The 23,515-nt window shown below is 39.6% G+C and overlaps 1 protein-coding gene across 19 annotated transcripts in view; it reads right to left on the bottom strand.

The window, feature by feature from the left end:
- Positions 1 to 23,515, bottom strand: part of inpp4b (inositol polyphosphate-4-phosphatase type II B) — a 172,717-nt gene that overhangs the window by 102,760 nt on the left and 46,442 nt on the right. Inside the window, exon 1 of one of the 19 annotated variants that reach the window (XM_061678757.1) lies at positions 3,208 to 3,268. The exons of 17 other annotated variants lie outside the window; for them this stretch is intronic. The gene's annotated coding sequence lies outside the window, so the exon portion shown is untranslated. Of the gene's footprint in view, positions 1 to 2,844; positions 3,088 to 3,207; positions 3,269 to 23,515 lie in introns of those variants that run through there. One more of the 19 variants, XM_061678755.1, reaches the window with a different exon arrangement.

Raw genomic sequence — 23,515 nt, 5'->3', positions numbered from 1 at the left:
GAACTGCCCCACTTAAGATACCACAGGTAGTATCTTAATCTGGATCTGCATCAAAATTGAGTAGGTTCTCCCTTGGCCCATTTGCCACCCCTTCAATAACTTTTAGCAGAAATCAGCTAGTAGTGTATGCATAACCTAGCAAAGTAACTAACACATGGAGAGACACTGACTCACATCTTTCCTCAATTCATAGCCTAATAGAAAGACGAACCCCAATTAAGCACCCTATTTTTTGCTCTCAGGAAGCTAGACAAGAGCTGCGATTACCTACAGGATGGACACCACCTTGTGTCACAGTTGATGTCATTGGCGCGATGCGTCTGCAAAGCAGATGTGGCATCTGTATAGCTGATGTTTACGCTGACCTAATGCATTCAATCAGTTCGGGGGTTTTCATGTCCAAAGGCAATGTATAATGAATAATACTCGTTTGTACTTGTTAATGAGATTTTGGATGCGTTTTTCTGGTTATTTCTGCAGAGCAGGCATGGCATCCGGATAGCTGACTCAAGGTGGCCAAATTGCATTCAGTCAGTTTGGGGGTTTTATATCCAAAGGCAATATATAGTCTCGTTTGTACTTGTTAATGAGGTGTCAGATGTCCTTTTCTGGTGATTTTTGACATCACACACCATCCTTGATGCACGATATTATTTTGCAGTGTTATTAATCGTCTTTGCAATGAATCAGAAGCGCCGTAAAATTAAAAGTTTGTAAAATTGTAACATAAATGAGGAATAAATGAATGCCTCCTGGTTTGTGAGGGGTTTTATTATTTTTTTTGGACCGTGAAAAAAATTTCATCTTTTTGAGCGTTTAGTGCAATTATCGCGTGTTAAATCGTGGACGCCGGCTTTTAATTGCCATGGCTTTTTTCCCCGTCTCATGCTCGAATAATTTAGCGATAACTCTTATCTGTCATCCGAATCCAATACTAGTGCAAATTAGCACAAGGGTACACGCAGCACATAAGACAAATTATGAAGTGGACGACGAGGAACAACAACAATAATGGCAGGAGCAGGAGGTGGTGGGGGGGGGGGAATCAATTCACTGCTTTATTAAGAACAGAGATTAAGAGCTAAATCAATATTTTAATATTCCGGTGATATTATAATCACTGCGTAAACAGCTACAATGGAGCCGCAATGCCAATGCTAAACACATTTTGTGGCTTAATTAACCTGCTGTTTAAGCAAGTGTGCTGAAATGAGTAGTAAATAGAATGCTTGTGCTGCGTCATAATCGCCGCTTATGAAATGCCATATTGGTTTGTACTGCACGAACCTTTATTGTTTCAGGGCACATATTTTACATCAGGAAACAAATTACGGCACACTACCAAACAACAATGACACAAATACAGTGGCATCTTGACTCGCGAGTTTTTCGAGTCACAAGCCATGGCGCTTTTTGGGCGTTTTTTTGCTTTCTGTTGCGAGCAAATTTTACTTACGAGTGAGCATTTTCTAACCATGGGTCCTACGAAAGTGAATTATGAGAAGAAGTGAATGACGTCTAAACATATACATTAAACAATGACAATTACGCATCATGTATTTAATCAAACCACAAAACTTTGTCTTCCTAAATTCCGCTAGCCTAATGTTAACACAATGCGAAACACCATAGACATTCTAATGAAACTAGCATCGATATTATGGTAGTTATTAACCTTCAAACAACTGATATTTAAACACAGTGCAGCAACACATTACGACGGAGTATATATAAAAAAAAAAAAAAAAAACCTCCAAGTTCAGGCATATTTTATTTATGCTCTGCGAAAAACGACTAATATTTCATCATCAAATCAACATGTATTTAATGTATGTATTTACTTATGCACGTATTATACTTTTCCCTGGTGGCCAAGGTCCCCATACCAGAAGGAGCAGTACAATGCCCATTTAATAATCACGATGCACAGACTGTTTAATTCCATACATTTTATTTAACTATTTATTTAACTACTGCATTTTGTTATACAATACAATACTTTACAGTGCTTTTTTTTTATTATTAAAACATTTACAACATTTTGTTGGTGTTTTAAGGGGGCTGAAACGGTTAAATGGCATTTCCATACATTTCAATGGACAAAGCAGATTTGAGCTACAGTACAGTACGGCTGATTTGAGTTACGAGTGTGTTCAGGGAATGCATACAGCTCGTAAGTTGAGGCACCACTGTATACTGAGTTAATGATGAGCTCATCTCAATTCAACTCATGTTTTGGCTTCCTCATTGTGAAATCTGGGCCTGTTTATTATTAACTCCACAAGGCCAGAACCAGTTTCCCTTAGCAACATGAGCTATGTTTGGCATTTTGATTCTAAATACATGTTTATGTTTGCCATAAAGCTACAAAAAAAAAAAAGAATAATAATAATAATTCAAATTTTGTTTTTTTTCCCTGGCCAAAACAAAAGAGTGTTCTCATGGTTAGAAAACAAATAATACATTACACTGTAATGGCTGCTATCATCAGTGGAGTTTCTCAGGGTGCTAAAATGTACATAAAATGATGTCAAGTATGGATGAATTTGTTATTTAAAAAATCCTTTATATAGCCTCAGTAGGTCAAAGCAGGATGTGTTCAAAACAACCAGACTACACTGGTGCAAAACCTCTCATGGGATAATCCCTAGATGAATACCCTCAGTTTTCAAACTGAGGGTCAGGGGCCCAAAGGGGGTCCCAAGGGAATTATTAGGCCATTTTATCATCAATTAATGTAAAATATATGTAAGGCAACACATACCGGTATTGCATTTCAGGAAGGCTGGTTCAAAGGGAGATATTCAGGTTAGAATAGCAGGAAAGCTGATATATTTTTCTTACCTGACTGTTAGCCGGTAGGTAAATACTCACTCAAAGCCAACTACTAGATACCACCAGGGGAAATTCTTTTAAGGATTCCTTCTCAGGTGAGAAGTTGCGAGCAGTGGTGGAGCTGCGTATGATCTACTCAACACTGAGCGACACACAAGTTAAATATCTCTCTCTGTCGCCTTTGGAGCAGACTGATAGTGTTCGCAGAGGAACTGCAATGGTAAAATGTTCCCCCGCTTGCCTGTGCAGACATTCCTCAGCTTGTCAGTGCTTGCCTCCAACCCCGGAAAAAAAAGGAGCAACTCCAGCAGTACTCAGGACGGAAGAAGACGTCTACCAAGGGTGTTAAAGTGAAAAACAAAAAAATCTTACGTTTCCGTGTGTGTTTTCCCAGCACGTTGAGGATTTTACTGCAATCACCAGTGTACGCTCTGACAAGAGAGAGGCAGTAGGTGTCCGCCAGTTAACTCCCAGTAAAATATAACATTACACAACATACTGTAAAGCACGTTAACTTTAACAAGGCGTGGGGATGGAGTATGACACAAGATGACACAGGGCTGTAAACTTCCAATCCTGAGTTTTTCACTGATTGGCTCTGCATCGAACGCATCGGTAAAGACACGCTAACAAAAAAATTGCCGTACAGGGTGAACAATTTATATACCTTTGCAAACATCAAGGACCATTTAGTTTCACAAATCTAACTATGCATTTTATTAAACAACAGTCAATTTAGCTTTCGAGGAACCTAGCACGTTTTCATAAACATCAAAGAAAATTGTGTGCAAAACGAACTAAAAATACGCATTTTTGCAACTTTAGAGTGCTACAAACTTAACATGGGTGTTATTTGTAAACACTGTTTTTGTAAAAAGTGAAGACAATTTAGTCTTCAAGGAATCTAAGGCCTGGTGCACACATAACGCAAATGGGGTGTTTTTGTCCAGATTGTGCCCCATCTTGATCAAGTACAATAAACAGCAAATTATTTTATGTTTTATAAGATTATCTTGGAAGATTGTCCTGTGGTCTGAGGTGTGTTGGAGTGAATTTATCCCCATAGTAGGGTCCAAAATGGGTCAGGCCAACAATCTTAAATATTGGCACTGAAAATAAATGGAATCGCTAGTAACAACAACATGGCAATTGCAAATGAATTTAACGTTTTTATTAAATCAGTTGATGAAATGTTAGGAAAGTTCGACGAAATACTGAGAGAGCCCTTGATGTCTTCCACAATTAAAGAGGTAAATGAAAATGAGATCAAAAAAGTTATAATGCAGTTAAGGGACTAGAGGGCCAAAGAGTATGATGGGTTGAATAACATATTTATTTTAAAAAAAATACAATTCTCCTATCCAAGTACCAGTGAAACATGGTTCACATATCTATTTGAGCTACTGAATTTCCCAAGCCACGGAAAAATGCTAGTATGCTATTATTATGCTATTTCCATTCACAAATCGGGAGCATCTGAGCAGGTCTCCAATTATAAACACATTTCTATTCTACCTGTGCTCTCAAAAGGTCTGAGAAAACAATTTGTTAATTACATAGAAAGCAACCATCTCCTACACCCACTCCAAGCAATTTGCGTTTAGAGCAGGGTACTCAACAGAGCTGGCAAACTCTGATTTCACAGAAACTATACAACAATCATTAGATGAAGGAAATATATGTATTTATTAAACTTGTTTGTGTCCCTCAAGCAGAATTTCAACTCAGGCACGCAAGGAGAGACTCAAAGGGTGCTGCACCACTTGAGCTGGGCTGGTGGAGACAATGCCTTGCTCAAGGCCCCCTCGAAGTAGGGGCCCTTGAGCATCTCTCCAATAACTAGTTGCATTTCTTACATTATTTTCCGTAGTGAACCCATGTTCTCCGACTCCAAAACTACTACTACTGCTCCAAATGTACAACCCCAGTTCCAATGAAGTTGGGACGTTATGGTAAACATAAATAAAAAAAGGAATACAATGATTTGCACATCATGTTCAACCTATATTTCATTGAATACACTACAAAGACAAGATATTTCATGTTCAAACTGATAATCTTGATTGTTTTTAGCAAATAATCATTAACTTAGAATTTTATGGCTGCCAAACGTTCCAAAAAAGCTGGGACAGGTGGCAAAAAAGACTGAGAAAGTTGAGGAATGCTCATCAAACACCTGTTCGGAACATCCCACAGGTGAACAGGCTCATTGGGAACAGGTGGGTGCCATGATTGGGTATGAAAGGAGCTTCCCTGAATTGCTCAGTCATTCACAAGCAAAGATGGGGCGAGGTTCACCTCTTTGTGAAAATTTGCATGAGAAAATAGTTGAAGAGTTTAAGGACAACGTTCCTCAACATACAATTGTAAAGAATTTAGGGATTTCATCATCTACGGTCCAAATATCATCAAAAGGTTCAGAGAATCTGGAGAAATCACTGCAAGTAAGCGGCAAGGCCGAAAACCAACATTGAATGCCCCTGACTTTCGATCCCTCAGGCGGCACAGCATCAAAAACCGACATCAACGTGTAAAGGATATCACCACATGGGCTCAGGAACACTTCAGAAAACCAATGTCCGTAAATACAGTTCGGCGCTTCATTTGTAAATTCAACTTGAAATTCTACTATGCAAAGCAAAAGCCATTTATCAACAACACCCAGAAACGCCGCCGGCTTCTCTGGGCCCGAGCTCATCTAAGATGGACTGATGCAAAGTGGAAAAGTGTTCTGTGGTCCGACGAGTCCACATTTCAAATTGTTTTTAGAAATTGTGGACGTCGTGTCCTCCGGGCCAAAGAGGAAAAGAACCATCCGGACCGTTAGGGACGCAAAGTTCAAAAGCCAGCCTCTGTGATGGTATGGGGGTGTGTTCGTGCCAATGACATGGGTAACTTACACATTTGTGAAGGCACCATTAATCCTGAAAGGTACATACAGGTTTTGGAGAAACATATGCTGCCATCCAAGCAATTTCTTTTTCATGGACACCCCTGCTTATTTCAGAAAGACAATTCCAAACCACATTCTGCACGTGTTACAACAGCGTGGCTTCGTAGTAGAAGAGTGCGGGTACTAGACTGGCCTGCCTGCAGTCCAGACCTGTCTCCCATTGAAAATGTGTGGCGCATTATGAAACGTAAAATACGACAGCTTGAACAGCTGAAGCTGTACATCAAGCAAGAATGGGAAATAATTCCACCTACAAAGCTTCAAGCTAGTGTCCTCAGTTCCTAAACTTTTATTGAATGTTGTGAAAAGAAAAGGTGACGTAACACAGTGGTAAACATGACCATGTCATGTTGCAGCCATAAAATTCTAAGTTAATGATTATTTACTAAAAACAATAAAGTTTATCAGTTTGAACATTAAATATATTGTCTTTGTAGTGTATTCCATTAAATATAGGTTGAACACGATTTGCAAATCATAGTATTCTGTTTTTATTTATGTTTAACACAACGTCCCAACTTCATTGGAATTGGGGTTGTAGTAAAAAAAGATACTGTTATTCACAAAATTCAGCAAAACAAATGTCTTTTCATAAGCATAGTACCAAGCAAACATGGTTTTGTAAACATTGAAGACTAACTCACTAACTAACTAATGCAATGAAAATAAGAGCCTCTGGCCCGCGCAAACCCGCTTAATTACCCACAACTCCTTCCTTCCCCTACTCCTGTTTACATAATCAGCAACATTGACTTGATGTCCAGCCAACCGCCAGATTATGCAGGACATTTGAGACGCTTTTATGCGAGTAGGCTACTGTAAAATTATTATGGATGTCCTTTGGAGAGACGAAATAGAAAATCTAATTCCCTATAGTTAGGAGGGGGCCTAAGCAAAGGATATAAACTCCTGATACCTCCCCTCACGCTCTTGTTTTGCTCCATAAACTTTAATGTTAAAACCCAGTGCAGACGAGGTAATAAAAATCAAGGCACCCTTTGTTCTTAGTCTGCAAACATGAATTGGCAGCGAGGTGCAAAGACAATAGAGACCCTGTCCAATCCCTTGCTATTGATTTGAGTGCTGTTGGTTTAAAAAAAAATAAAGTTGCTTTGATAAAGTTGCGCCGCCGCTCGACTTTCTTGCCTCCGTCAGCAGATACGCTTGATCTTTGTCATCAACTCGTACACTTTGACACACAACTGTTTGTTCTGGTGGGCATATATATCAGACAATTTAGTCTTTCAGAAAAGATTTCCCACCTTCGTAAATATTCAAGACAATATAGTCTTTGAGGATCCTAATGCAAGAGTTTTTGTAAAGATCAAAAACAGTTTAGCTTTCGCCAAACTTAAAATATGGATTTAAAAAATAGATATATTTTGCGAACATCAAAAGAAATTTAAAGTCGGGCAAGAATCTTTTATTTTTTTAATTTAGTCTTCCAAAGTTGAAATACAGATTTTAGTGAAATATCAAAGACAATTTACAGTCAAGGTAGGAATCAATTGGATTTTTGTACAACATTGTATTTAGCTTTCGACAAACTTCAAATGTTTTTCCTAGCAATTATCAAAAACTATTTTGGGTCTGCCATTAACCAGTTTTAACCAACAAGTTTTGGTAGACACTGAGTAGTCTTCAATGTGCAGGTTTTGAATGTAAAAATTTAGTTTGGCCTACCGTTTTCAGAAACAATATAGACAATTTTGCTTTCGACAAACTTATTTTTTTGTTTGTCGAATGCTAACACAATGCGAACAGTACTTGTCAAACTTTTGTACACGCACATGCATAGTACGAATAGCAGTTATGCTAATGCAAATGCAAAACAAGGCGTCCAGGTTGGCACACTAAAGTGATCCAGGGACATCATGAGTTGTTTATTAAATGCTAACAGAAACTGAATATAGGAGCTGCAATTAAGATAAACTGTCACTTTAAATTGTATTTTTCAATAACCCATGTGTTTTCGTGTTTTCTACAATACACAAATGCTACATCAAGCCCTCTTGCATGTAGCTTAGTCTACTGTATGTTGTTGGCAGTGTAAACTAAGTGTATGGGTGTGCCACGTCTCCTATGCACAATGACATTTTCCTACCCTGGCATCAATTCCAAGTCCAAGAAACCACATCAACAGCCACTTTACCGCTTTGGAACGCAAGCAATTGAAGCGTTCTCCTCTTCATTATGTTTATTGCTTGGGTTCCCCGAAACCACAGACATGAAAGTGTTGAGTGAAAAACACGTTAACATTTTTTTTTTTAATCTCCAGAGTCAAGTGTGTATTTTTTGGCGGAATCGCTTTGAAATTGGAAACGTTGACAAATATAAAAACAAAACCACATTACTTGGCAAAGGTTTGACATTTTTCACAGTAGTCATTTGACATACAAAACTGTAATTAGTAGTAACATTTAGAGCTAGCAGGATTTCACAAAGTAAATGGTATTCACTGTTAATCAAAAAAGTAATTTTCTTGATTAAAGATGTTTACAAAAATATGTATGTTAGGCTTGGGAGGGGAAAACCTATTGCATAAACATTTTATACAGTATGGTCTCTCTATTTGGCGGATGTTCACCTACGGCGGGTGGGTCTCGAATGCATCCCACGCGGTAAACGTGGGTTCACTGTATTTAGGACAAAACTCGTATTTGTAAAAACCCAATGCCAAAATTATCATATGAGGTGTGTCAGAAAGGTTCCAGGTCTAGTCCATCCATCCATTTTCTGTACCGTGTTGCAAAAAATGCATTTAAAAAAACGTTTTTCCCTGGAGTCTTAACATACTTTCCCGGCCTTCTCTGTCACGTCTTCATGCACTCCTGGGATTATTGTTCCGGGATCCTCAGGAGCTTCATCATAACGGCCATCTTAAAGTTGTCCGCATCTTCAAATTGGGTCCCCTTGATCATTGAGCTCGGTCGGGAAAGACGGGAAATATTAAAATAAAATCACACGGGAGCCATGTCGGGTGAGTCGGTCGGTCGCTCCAGCACGGCTATGTTCTTCTTGGCTAGGAAGTGTCGGATGCTCAGGGCACTGTGAGCACACGCGTGTTGTGATGGTGAAGCAGCCACGAGTTATCCTGCCACAGCTCTCACCTGTTCTCTCACACTAAATGAAGCAAACAACGCAGGATCTCTTGTACTGGTTGATCGTCTCACCCACACTGAGGGGAAAACTCATAGTTTGGGTTTGAAATATATCTTTTGTGGTACTAGTCCCAGAACCTTTCTGACACACCTCCTATATCTCTAATCAGTGTTATTCTGATCGTGACATTCTTGGACATGAGATGCACAAAATCTACTTAAAAAAAGGTTTTCTGGATGTCTGTCAATGTTCTATAGCCACAGATAAAATGCAGGATACAGGTTGCGATTCCCTGTCCTTATATAGCTGCAAGGTGCTGCCGGCTCACCCCCTTGGGCCTTAAGGAGTCTCTCCCTCTCCCCCCCAGACACACGCACACACACTAACGGTACGATAATATGCCTGCTCAGTGCTTGATAGCTCTCTTCTTCAAAAAGCTAGTCCACGGGAGCCTGCGAAAGTAAACAGCTCGGATCAAACCAACTCCCGGCTGCCTTTGAAGAGTGGGAGACAATTACAGAGATCAATGGTGCAGCTCAGGGCTGGTTAACAGCCCCGACAGCCGGCGATTGATGCCCTAGGCCTGCGAGAAAGGGGAGAGTAACTCGTCTTAGCCTGGGGAGGTGCTGAATGTGCATGTTGGCCCATCACACGGAGCTCCGCCCAAAGCCTCCAGCACGCAAGAGTAATCGCAAGCAACTGTACACTAGCTGCAGCTAACTGTCCCGAGTCGGATGGGGTGAAGGTCTTCTGACTTCACAGACTTAAGTTGGATTGCATGTAAATTTGTTGAAAGCTGAATCATAATTACCATTTACGGAAATGCGCATGTTAAGCACACCAAAGGCTAAACTGCTATTTATGAAAATGTTGAGTTTGTTAAAAACTAAATTGACTTGAGTTTTTATGAAATTCTGCATGTTGAAGACTAACTCATCTTTAATGTTCATGAAAACATGTACGTATGTTAGATCTGTTGGAGATTGTCTACATTAACAGTTCATCCAAAATTAAACTGTCTTTGATTTTTACAAAAATGCACATTTTAAGGTTGTTGAAAGTTGAACTGTGATTACCATTTACAAAAAATTGTGTGCTAAGAAGGCTAAATTGTCATTGCTATTTACAAAAATGTTGACATTAGATTTGTCAAAGACTGAATTAACTTAAAAATAAACATTTTTAAAAAAAAAAATGAAATCCTTGATGTTGAAGACTAACTCATCTTCAGTGTTCATGAAAACGGATGTTAGGTTCATTCAAGACAAAATTCTAGTATAAATATATAAGCCAAAACAACACCCTGGCACAAACTAACGTGAGATCAAATATCGGCAAACAAATATGCGCACTGGCACGTTCCACAAAGCGTTTAAGTCATTAAAGCAAAGCAAATTTATTTATATAGCGCAATTCATATAGACTGTAACTATGCGCTTTACTATAATTAAAAGCATTTAAAAACAAAGAAGGGCACGGTGAAAGACTGGTTAGAGCGCCCGCCTCGCAGTTCTGAAGACCGGGGTTCAATCCCCAGCCCCGCCTGTGTGGAGTTTGCATGTTCTCCCCGTGCCTGCGCGGATTTTCTCCGGGCACTCGGGTTTCCTCCCACATCCCAAAAACATGCATGCTAGGTTAACTGAAGACTCTAAATTACCCGTAGGTGTGAATGCGGGTGTGAATGGTTGTTTGTTTCCATGTACCCTGCGATTGGCTGGCAACCAGTTCAGGCTGTGCCCCACCTCCTGCCCGATGATAGCTGGGATAGGCTCCAGCACGCCCGCGACCCTAGTGAGGAGAAGCGGCTCAGAAAATGGATGAATAAAAACAAAGAAAGAAAAAACAGCTTATAAACATTTAAAACAAAGAGAAAAAAAAAAGCAAACAAAATAAAATAAAGTACAATTAAAATAGTGCAAGAAATACCATTTAAAAGTGGAAATGTTCTAAAAAGCATGAGAAAAAAGAAGATTTTTTTTAAAAACATTCACACTTGGGGCTGACGTCACTTTTGTTGGCAACTTATTCCATTTGTGTGCAGCATAATAGCTAAATGCTGCTTCACCATGTTTGCTTTGGACTCTGTGCTCCACTATTTGACCCGGGTCTGTCGATCTCAGAACCCTACTGGGTTTATATACCGTGAGCATTTCTTTCATGTATTGAGGACCTAAACTATTTAGTGATTTATAGACCAGTAGCATAACTTTAAAATCTATTCTAAAGCTGACTGGGAACCAGTGTAAAGACTTGAGAATTGGAGTAATATGTGCTGACCGCTTTGTTCTGGTCAGAACCCGAGCTACAGCATTCTGAACTAGCTGCAGCAATTTAATGCTCTTTTTGTGGGAGTCCAGTCAGAAGACCATTACAATAGTCAATAAAAGCATGGATGAGCTTCTCCTGGTCTGCTTGGCACATGCAAGCCTTCACTCTGGATATGTTCTTCAGATGGTAGAAGGCAGTTTTAGTAATTGATTTGATATGACTGTTGAAAGTCAGGTCGGAATCTACCAAGGTTTGTTCTTTAAAGAGAGTGACTCCAGGTGTTTACTAAGAGCAATCCTCTTTTCTTTATTGCCAAAAATAATTGTCTAAGTTTTGTTGTGGTTTAATCTCAACAATCTTGGCTATGAAAGGGAGATTTGAGATGAGTCTATAGCTTGCTAACATGGAAGCATCCTGCATTCTGTTTTTTAGAAGAGGCTACTTTAAGAGCTTTCGGAAACTCGCCTGACTGAAGTGAGCAATTGATTATTTGCTGCAATATCAGCTAGCACAGACTTCACAATAGCTTTGGGAAAAAAAATCAGATGGTATTGAGTCAAGACAGCTCGTTGATGGGTTCAGCTGCGGTGACATTAAACTCACCTTTTAGCAATAACACTTAGGGAATACAGGAAAATTGAAACAACAAAGTAGGCAGGCTATTAGGAGCTCCATCAGGAGAGAATGAAAAACAAACTTTCACCTTCAGTTTCACTTTGATCGCACACAAGATGCATTCAAGGACCGCCAACAAAACATCTCAAACGCAGATGAAAAAAAAACACCATGAACGAATTGAAACTAACAACAACAGCAAGATTCCACAAATAGCGCCCAAGTACTATATTTATTGCTTTGGCATGAGCACAAAAAAGTGAATAAGTTAGTTTTTCCAGCAAATAACGGAGAATAGGTTGCCCCAAAAAATCTGAGAATAGGCTGAACCACAATATCCTGAGGTTCACTGTAATAACAGTGTAATACAGATGTAATAACTACAAAAGTGGCTCCAAGCGCTAAATTGACTATAACAAGCTGCAGTATAAAAAAAAGAAAATGCAGTTCTCGCAGTGTGTTTCCCCGTTAGTTTATTGCACAGCCCCTCAAACAGTTGTTCTTATTGCGTGGGCGTTCCGCTGAAGCCAAGTCCATAAAGCGGCTGTAATGTCAGACCACCTTGACGGCGCTAATAAGTTGCAAAGGGATCGCACATCTTGCCATCAGCTATTTTTTTCGCCTCAGCTGAATTCAGCGAAAGCGGGCGCAGTCGTCAGTTGCCGATGTTGCGACGCCTACGCAAGAAAAAAGACTATGGAGGCCAACCGTGTTTTCTGACAGCTGGTGGCCTGACACACGAGCACTGTTGGTGTGCAGTAATGAGTGTCAGATTTTTTATTTTTGCCAAGTGAATGCTCAGAGACGAGCATTCATGTTGGTGTGTGTTAAAAATAAAATAAAATGTGGTTATTTGTCAGCTTGTTTGTATCTTGATTAACAGCAACGTCATGCAGGGATCACAACGTGTAGTGTGTTCTCAGCAGTCCGAAATATTGGAATTTGTCTGCAAGATATCACTACATTAGATTTATTTCTGGTGACAACTACGCCACCCATGATTCAGTGATGTGCAGTGGGGTTCGTGGCTGAAGCAAGCACTCACAAAGTCAGATTTACACATTTACGAGCCAAACAAAGAATATCCAGAGTGGAAAAGAATCCTACCCCTCTCAAGAAGACTGGTACCGGAGCCCAAGCTGTGAATAGAGGCGAGTCGGAATTTCAAATACTAACAAATTCAAGTGGGGCCGTTTGCAGCCTGGTTTTTGGTTTGGAAAGTGTTAAAACCGTGTAGATCATCAGAATGACATGGTGCGAGCATGACTCTGTAGAGGGGTGAGGCACTTGGCATGATTATAATCGGGGAACCTGTGTAGAAATAGGGTGAGGGTCACTACCTTTTTGAAGGCAAAGGGCTGCCAAATGTTACGGAATGTCTGTATTTTGAACTCAGTGAATGTTGACTCATTACGGCCGTAACGTGATTGTTGCGGATTTTGGAGAAAAAAATACATTAAAAAAATCTGCATCGGTCATTACCAGTGCTTCCACATTGAACAGCTGCTTGTGCACGCTAGTTTTAACAAAATGATGAAAATCTGACTGATTAAATATTAGGTCAACATGTCCCATGCTATGTCTTTTAACAGTTAAAACTCTGTTGGGCATGCTCTGGTAGAGCAATTGACCAAGAAGTCATTCTTTCACACACACTCTTAAGTGATGGTTTCATTAAAATACATAAATAAATAATAAAATAAAAATAAAACAGTACAACATAAATCAACAATAACTATGACAGCTAAATAAATGTATACTTTCCAAAAACCACATACACAGAAACAAAAACGACATTTAGCGTAACAATAAGGACATTAATGATTGCAAAAAATTAAAATAAAATAAAATCCCCATTGCATTGTGGGAATTGCACAGCTTGACGACACGTAGAGTCCCCTCCAAAAGTATTGGAACGGCAAGGTCAATTCCTTTGTTTTTGTTGTATACTGAAGACATTTGGGTTTAAGATAAAAAGATGAAAAAAGTTCAGAATTCCAGCTTTCATTTCATGGTATTTACATCTCGATGCGTTAAACAGCTCAGGACGGAGTACCTTTTGTTTGAAGCCACCCACTTTTCATATGAACAAATATATTGGAACAGACATCATTAGATTAACTTAAAGTGAATAACATTTAATACTTGGTGGCATAACCCTTACTTGCAATAACTGCATCAAGCCTGCGACCCATTGACTTCACCAGACTGTTGCATTCTTCATTTGAAATGCTCCCTTCAGTTCAGGAGGTAAAATGCATGCTCTGTTTGGTTAAGGTCTGGTGATTGACTTGGCCAGTCTAAGACCTTCCACCTTTCCCCCCTGATAAAGTCCTTTGTTGTGTTGCTAGTGTGTTTTGGGCCATTGTCTTGTTGCATGATGCTCCGCCCGATTAATTTGGATGCATTTTCTGTAAATTGCCAGACGAAAGGGTTTCACAGACTTCAGAATTCATTTTGGTGCTACCATCCAAAGTTACATCATCAATAAAGACGAGTAGGCCTGTTCCAGAAGCAGCCGTGCAAGCCCAAGACATGCCATGACCTCCACCATGCTTCACAGATGAGCTTGTGTGTTTTGGATCATAAGCAGATCCTTTCTTTCTCCATACTTTGGGCTTTTCCATCACTTTTTTAGAATTTAATCTTGGTCTCATCAGTCCAGAAAACTTTGTTACAAAACTTTGGTGGCTCATCTCTGTACTTCTTTGCAAAATCCAATCTCGCCTTCTTTTTGCTGATGAGTGGTTTGCATCTTGTGGTATGGCCTGTATATTTCTTCTCTCGAAGTCTTCTTCGGACAGTGGATTGTGATACCTTCACAAACCCACCCCCCCTCACCCACCTCCTTACAGCAGGCACATAACAGAAATGCCTGGGTGATGTCATGTGTCACCTGATAGTTTCAAGCACACCCCCTGATGCAAAGCGCTGCAGTACAGACCTGTCCAACACTCATTAAATTATAAGAGCATGAAAGGAATACATCTGGGATTCGTTGTTCAAATCACCTCCTCATCTCCTGTGTAGCTTAGTTGACATGGAAAGCATTAAAAAAATGTTATAAAAAAGTTTTTGTGAGCATTTTTTCTTAAATTCTCTGTTATATATGAAGGGATGCTTCCGCTTTTTTTTCACCGCATCATCCCTGATAATTACACCACAATATTATCTTAAGAGCACCATACGTACTTTATGCACCAACTCGAGAGATAAAAAGCTGTGTCAAACGTTTCAGTATTACGACATTGCTGAAAGAAAACATTCTTTTTGGAGGGTTTAGATAGTCACCTCCTTAAAAGAAATGACCCAAGTCATTTTTTCATTGTTTTTTTTTTTTTTTTTAAACACAAAAATCTGAAGCAAATAATGAATATATTCTCTTTATGTCTTTGTCATTACAGGGGTATAATTGCATGATCCGTTCAACTGAGAATCTAGGCATGTATCATGAGACGATAGTAAAAAAAAAAAAAAAATTATATGAAAAAAAATACTTTGGCTATTAATTTATGAAGGTAACACTATAGAAAATAAAATAAATCTAAATATATAAAGGTGTTGTCCTTTTGAAGTGTTCATCTTACGAATCACCTTCATTTGGGTAGATGGCAAGTCCATATTTGGATAAGAAACTTAGTGCGCACACATGATGAGTAAATATGAGAAACTATAAAAGAACAACTTGTGAACCACTGACTGACAGAAACTGAAAAGCCCAAGTCAACAAGGTACAGTGGATATAAAAAGTCTACACTCCCCTGTTCGAATGCCAGCTTTCTGGAATATAAAACTAAAATGTGCCATAGCTGCACAGGTGGACATGGACTACAGAGCTTTGAAAGGCTCATTAACAATTAATGTACAAATGTATCGGTATGTACAGAACAGTATGAACATTATTTGCTTTGGCTATGCTTTATTTGTCGGCTTGAGCGTAAATTATGTTATTTAATCACATAATTGTCAAGCCCGTTGGGGATGCGGTATACGCAACTGCAGGTTTAACGACTAGAATTTTTTATTTTTTTTGGTCGTCGACGCAAATGTGACGAAAGTCGAGTCAAAATCGATTGATCGATGACGTCGTTGATATTTTTTCATTGCAGTACAGCGATCCCCAAACGTTTTTGCGCCACTGACTGGTTTCACATAAAGACATATTTTGACCAACCAGCATAGAAACACATGATTAAAAATCCAACTCATCAATGACGCCGAATGTTTTTTGTTGTAATTAGTGGGAGCCATGCGCATGTTTTTCCTCCTAAATGAGTCTGCTGGTCTCATTATATGTTGTAAGACGGGACATCATATCTAGGCTCCCAAAAAATGAAGCATTCCTCTGTTTCACTGTTTCTATTTCACTTGTGCATTTATTGTATCTGAGGACAGACTTCAATATTTCGAAAGTGACCGTGCTACCGGTCGTAATATATATGCCGGCCGTATACACTGGCCGTGATGTTTGTTGGTGTTGTATCGTACAACTTCTATGCTGAATAAAAATAAGATTCCTAACACACACACACACACACACACACACGTCAGAACAAACAGTATCAGCACTTTCCACCATTCTCGCTCTCTCAGAGGAAAGCATTACACTGCAGAAAGCCACAGGAAGCCGAGGCAGAAAGGGGAGTTACCTCAAGCGCTTTTCTTTCGCCATAAAAACATGTAAATAAAAGAATGATGATGATAATAATAATAATAATAATAATAGGAGTGGAAAAAGTTAGACTAAACTACATTTCCCCCTGAGAGAGAAAAGCTTAGTCAACCCAAGCGCCTAATTAAGCCTTGACCCACTAATTCATTTGTAAATAATATACTACTAATATGCATTATTAAAATGAACATCTTACGTATAATACATTGAATTTGTTTTATCAATTTTATTATATAATTTATTGAGTGAGTTGTAATTAATAAAATATTTATAGAAATAAAATGAACAATTTTACACATTCATTTTAAATATTTAATGTATTAAATAACTGGTGAATTTAATGTACGTAATAAAATACAAAACAGTCATCTCAAAGTGCTCAAAGCATCTCAAAGTGCTTTACACAGTGAAAATCAATCCCAATATTGTGACTGATGTTTTGAAATATTGGTCATTTCAAAAAATACCTTTTATTAACCAAGTGGTTCATTAACTACAACTTAATAATACAAATACAATAAATAATATATATATATAATATCATTTAATAATACACTTTAAAATGATTTTTTTAAATGAAAAGAACAGGCAGTGAAGTCGAAAGCGAGTTAACTCGCTAAAACAAAATGTAAGCTAAAAACAGTAAGACTACAGTTACGGCGGTTAACTTCTTTTTACACTTGACGTGACTATTAAAATACATCGATATGGTTAAACCTCCGAAGTGAAACGCATAGAAATTCAATCAATTAGGAATTGGGAGTAGTGTGATGATTACCATATAACTTGAAGTTTTACTTTTTGAAAGTAGTCCCTTGTCATACTTCAAAATGTTTTCCAAATATGTCTGCATTAACTTAAAGGTTTTTCAGTGTTACGTAACTTTGCGACAAAAGTAACTGCCTGCGACAAGCAATACAGGTTTCATGACGGAGCTTGTTTGGTCCGAACAGGATTATTTCTATTCCACACACTAAACTTGAGCTCGTAGCTTCACTTCACAAAGTGGCGTCACAGTCAGACATCTGCTCAGCACTTTGTTTTATATGAGTAATTACCCTCCCTGTTTTAATTTGGTTCTCTGGTTCTCGTTTAATGAGCGTGAGCCCCATAAACATAACGTTAAATATTCATGGTACAACAAGCTCCTCTTTGACACCTCTAGAGGCCTAAGTGAGGGGAATAAAGCAATGAGCTAATAGTGCTGGATGTTTTGTGAAAAGAAAACATTTCTGCGGTGTTAATAGCATGTCCGTTGGGACTTGACATGGATCAGCGGTCAATCCAAATGTTTTGTGGTTTTGAAGCGGGCGGCACGGTGGTCGACTGGTTAGAGCGTCTGCCTCACAGTTCTGAGGACCCGGGTTCAATCCCCGGCCCCGCCTGTGTGGAGTTTGCATGTCTCTCCCGTGTGCCTGCGTGGGTTTTCTCCGGGCACTCCGGTTTCCTCCCACATCCCAAAAACATGCATTCATTGGAGACTCTAAATTGCCCGTAGGTGTGACTGTTAGTGGGGGACCGTTTATTAAGGTGTAGAGACCAAGAGTGGGGAATTTGAGGTTTTATTAAGTCGCTTCACAAAGGGCTGGACTATATTTACAATGCAACAATCCAACAAATGTTTGTTTGTGAATTTTATGAGCATATTGGGATTTTTATGACCGTTCCTCGAGTTTTTTTTTAATTTTATTTTTTAATTTTTTTTTACTAAGGATGTGGTGTGAAGGGTCTTTTGAAATGGCTTTGTTGTTAAATGAATTTCTATTTACAGGCCTTTGCCATCATCAAGAACACACCAAATCTGATGATTTATTTTGGGTGGGGGGGGGAATTCAGCCCCAGAAGGGTTTCCCATAACAACATGAAATTTGTTAGGCGCGTCGTTAATGAGTTGACCCACAAAAAAGTCTCAAAACGCCCCATGCCTGAATATAAAACAGGAAGTCAGCCATTTTGATTTGAAGCGTGCATTTTAAAAATATCTTGTTGATTTTTAGGGGTCCTTCAAAAGTAAATTGTTCTTCTTCAAGTCCTCAAAAGGCTAAATTACATTTCTATCATGAGTCTCCAAAACCCATTCCCCAAACGACATAGAAAGCCTGCTAGTTTGCTACGAAGCTGCAATTTTATGGTCAATGTGGCCGTTTCCAGGGGTTCTTCAAAGACGGACTTGTCCTTAAGAATTTGTCCGATTGGTATCAAATTTGAACCTTGCATAGTAGACAGATGAAGGTCAATAAATTACTTCATATTGCATTTGGGTGGCACACGTTTGAAGGAGATGTTACCCTAAGGGTTGAGTTCAATTCCAGTCCCGTTTTTAAGGCAGTTATCGCAACTCAGTGTCCGCGGAGATGATGGGAACGCGGTCGCTCGTCACTGCAGCCCTGCTCGTTGCCAATAAACCCCCCACTAGTTAAGCCCCTCCACCACATGGCCTTACACACAACATTCGCACCACACTGAGACTCATCCAAGTACAAGGAGCCGCCGGTGCCAAAAAGTGTCAAGTCGCCGCCCTTTCCACGTCAGCGTTATTGACAAGCCAGGATTAACTGACGCTGCTATTTCCATACTTCAGCAGTTCATAATTGGGAACCGTTACTCCGGAGCGTCGGTTACTTCCACTCCAAAAACAGGCAGAGTGAGACGTGACGGCTTACATCTCTTAGTTTTACCCTCACTTTCTACTTTGCCAATGTGTATCGAAGGCTAAAGCATGTCTTAAAAGATTCCTCAAATATTTTCTTCACATTATGGATGTTAATTTACGCCACGAGCCCAGACAGTTGTTTAGTTTTACGGCCGCACTTTCTCCTTGCACTCCACTGTAAACGTCGGCTTTACAGATGCCATGTCTGCTCTGAAGGCATTGTTGTGCTGCGTGACACGTGACACTATCAGTCCTATTCGTGTCCCTTAAAACATTCCTCTACATTCTTTCCTCACAATCGTGGAGGTTAATTTACTCAACGAGTCCAGATTGTTATTTAGTTTTACAGCAGCACCTTCTCCTTCAAGTCTGCCGTAAAGGTCAGCTTTACAGATGCATCCCACGTCTGCTCTGAAGGCGGTGCGTCTCACTTCACACATGGCGGTATCAGACTGCATTGCAAGTGAACTTAAAAAAAAAAAAAAAACAAGGGGAAAAAGTAATGAAATAAGGAATACATTACTTAATTGAAGCAAAATTATCTGCCAATTGAACAGGAAAATTTTAATTGGCAAGATTTCTTAGAAAAAAAGAAGAAGAAAAATGGTGATTTTTAAATTTAACATATTTACAGTGTACGACATACACCTATAAAATTGTTTCATTTTTATTTTAAGATAAGCTTACTCATAGCCGGCAAGAAAAAGCCAATAACAACTTAACATAGCTCAGGATTGTTAAAGGAACAAATGCTTGAAGCAAGTGCTCTTACATCAAACCTGCCGCGAAAAGGGGGACTTTCACTCTATTTGACATTTCATGACAGCTTTATGCAAACTATGGTACGGCCTCTTCATCATGCTTTCGGTGGTAAAGCCATCAGAACCATGCAAAGAGAAAGACAGCATCGCCTTTGCCGAATGAGGCCGCCGGCCGGCTCGTAGGTTTGTGCCGACAAGGAGCAGATCCGTCATTAGCGAGGTTTCAAGCCTCAGCGAGCACCAAACGCAACGTGCAAATCATCACTCTTGCATGCTTTTAACGTGAAAACACCTCCGCTTCACTCAGAAGAGGGTTTAACACCTTGTAATTGTAATGTTGCTTATAACCACAACTGTTGTTGACCTGACCTAAAGTGAACCCAATGCCACCGCTTGGTGGAAAAGAGGCTGTTGTATGAACTCCACTCAACAACAAAAAAACAACATACGGCTTTTTATTTCTAAAAGTGAGTGTTCCCCGTCGACCAATCTACCGTCTACATTGTGGCTAGCGCCAGCTCTTCAGGTGCTGAACGGCATCATCGTTGCTTATTTCGAGTCGTTCTGTTTATTTTTACAAGTAGACGGTTATCTTTAAGAACTGTCGGAAGGGAACAATTGGATTAATTTAAAGACATTTATACACGTGGCTTTCACTTTGTTGCTTATTTCGAGTCAGTCTGTGCAAGGAGGCGGTTTTGTTTAATCATTGCTGGGAGGGAACGATCACATTCATTTGAAGATGCCTGTAAATGAACAAGTGGCTGCAGGCTTTTACTTTGTGACTTATTTGGAAATGTTCCATTCATTTCTGTTGTGCAACGAGGTGATTATCTTTAAGAATTTTAGTACATTTGCTGTACCTCAGCAAGCATCTGTGGGATTTTCTTTTGTAAATTATTTTGAGCCGTTCCGTTTATTTGTATCGTGCAAGGAGACTGACTGTATCTTTAGGTGCTTTTGTAAGTGAAAAATCTCATTCATTTTAAGATGCCGGTATACTGTGGGCTCTTCCTATGTTGCTTGTGTCGTGCAGCCCTGTCAATTTCAATTGTGCAAGGAGGCGGTTATCTTTAAGAACGTCTGCATGAGAGCAATCACACACATTTCTAAGATGCCTGTGCAAGAGCAAACATCTATGGCACGGGTGTCAAACTCAAGGCCCAGGGGTCAGATACAGCCCGCCACAGAATTTTTGTGGTCCGCGAAAGCAAATCATGTGTGTCGACTTCATGTTTGAGGCGTTCATACATTTAAATGGGTTCACAGTCGGAACGGCCCTCCGAGGGAAACATAATTACGATGTGGCGCGAGAAAAAATTAGTTTGACACCTATGAGTTTTTACATTGTGTCTGGATTATCTATCTCTCTGGACAGTCTCTTTAAATTTCTGTTGTACAAAGAGGCCGTCATCTTTAAGAACGTTTTCAAGAGAGAAACCATGCGAATTTTTACTAATAGGTGAAAATTCTGCCGGCACGGTGTGCGACTGGTTAGCACATCTGCCTCACAGTTCTGGAGACTGGCCTCGTCAGTGTGGCGTTTGCATGTTCTCCCCGTGCCTGGGTGGGTTTTCTCCGGGCACTCCTGTTTCCTCCCACATCCCAAAAACATGCGCGGTAGGTTGATTGGAGGTTCTAAATTTCCTATAGGAGTGAATGTGAGTGTGAATGGTTGTTTGTTTCTCTGTGCCCTGCGATTGGCTGGCGACCGGTTCAGGGTGTACCCCGCCTCCCGCCCGAAGATAGCTGGGATAGGCTACAGCGGCCCGCGACCCTAGTTGAGGATCAGCGGTTAAGAAAATGGATGGATGGATGGAGGTGAAAATTCGACTTAAGTACTGTAACAAAGTATTTGTATGTTGTAACATTAAAATACTGAGTACAATCAGATTAATTTGAATTATGGTCTTTTTATTTTTTGCTTATTTTAATTTGTTCTCTTTGTTTCTATTGTGCAAGTATGCAGTTATGTTTGACAACCATTGTAAGACAATTACATTCATTCATACATTCATGCATTGAGATGCCTGTGCAAGCGTGTATCAACTTTGAAGGACACGTCAAAGTTTTACTACTTTAAGTGATAGCTATTGTAGCTCCAAATGCAATCAAACGAGCAAGTCGACTGAATGAGTGTTTGTCAGCTGCGGGGCAAAGCGTTGTAGCGCTAAGAGACTGGAATGGGAACCACGCAGGCTCGCTGCTGCTGAAGCGAGCGCCACTGAACAACCCAAAAAGTCACACAGCCACAGTCTCCAAAAAACAGGGAATGGCAGCGACATGGCGGAACGTGAACCGGGGAGCATTAACGACGATGGAAACAGATTCCGAGAAGCACGATATTCCCCATTCATGGCCTCATTTATAAGAACTGTTTAATGTTTTCAGGCTACAAGAATGATTTTGTGACAAGTGTGTCAAAAAACAAGGTGTGGCATTCAAGAATTCCTCGTCTAATCTGGGGAGGGGACCAAAAAAAATTAATAAAATAAAATAAAATCGCATACAAAATGTCTTTTTTTACTTATTAACTCATTCAGCAGTGTTTTCTTACTCAATTCACTACGTTAGCAAAGCTATGGGAACATATTTTGATAGCATAAAAGTTAAGCAAAGAAGAAGGTAAAGAATTAAACAGTTTGTAACATCATGATGTCACGCTTTTATTCATTGTGCTGCTCCTACTGGTGTGCATGCTTTGGCCAACAGGGGCCAGTACAATACACACCGACATCCTACATGTAGATTGAATGATCACAGAAAAAGACTCCCAACCAAGCCACAGCAATATTAATGTTCATATTTTTTGGAGAGCAGCATGTGCTGCTACCGATTGCTATTGGACCATTGTAAATTAGTTTTGTGGTTTGGTTAAATACAAACCATATATTTCTCTTGATTGTACATTTATTTTTACAGCAAACTTCAACTGGGAGTGGAAATAAACAGCATGAAGCAAGCACTTTTCTAACAATTGCTAACTACAGTATCTGCCCAACTTCTGCTTGGTGTGAAGTTTGTTGCCACCAACTAGCGCTCGTAACACAAATTTCTGCTTGCAATTTAAGACAAAAAAAATTGTCTGTATGTCAAAATACTTGTAAGGCGGATCACTCGTAAGGCGAGTGATCCGGATTGATTTCCACCGGATACAGTGGTATCCGGTGGAAAACTATATAATTGACAATAAAAATGTATGTTTACTTTTGTACTTATGTACATCTCAGAGTACTACTGTACTTTTACTGAAGTACAGGAGTTGACTCAGCCCTTGTAATTTTACTGGATTTTTATCAGTAGTGTGAGCACTTTTGTCACCTCTGTTGCCAAGCAACATCTAACAAGTTGCTCCAAAAGGCTGCAAACTGCACTAATCACTCATCAAACTCGAGTCATTTTTAAAGCTAAAAACCTGAGCCTGAAAGCTTCAGCTGCACCTGAAAGGCCGGAGAGGACTTCAGCTCCTCCCGAGCTGCTAAGGGAAAGATTCTGAAGGAAAGTGCCGGGTTCTGCATGGATGACGCTCTTGACAGAGTGACAATGGCACTCCAAAGCGCGGCAGTGAGTGACGGTGTGAAATATAGGGATTATTTTTAAATGATGGGGCTAATACGGTTTGTGGAAAAAAATAAATCCATGCAGCCGAGTGAAAG

Source organism: Phycodurus eques, chromosome 6, assembly GCF_024500275.1.
Source record: "Phycodurus eques isolate BA_2022a chromosome 6, UOR_Pequ_1.1, whole genome shotgun sequence".
NCBI lineage: Eukaryota > Metazoa > Chordata > Actinopteri > Syngnathiformes > Syngnathidae > Phycodurus > Phycodurus eques.
The sequence above is the reverse complement of the archived record's forward strand: the minus strand, read 5'-3'. Positions and strand labels throughout refer to the sequence as shown.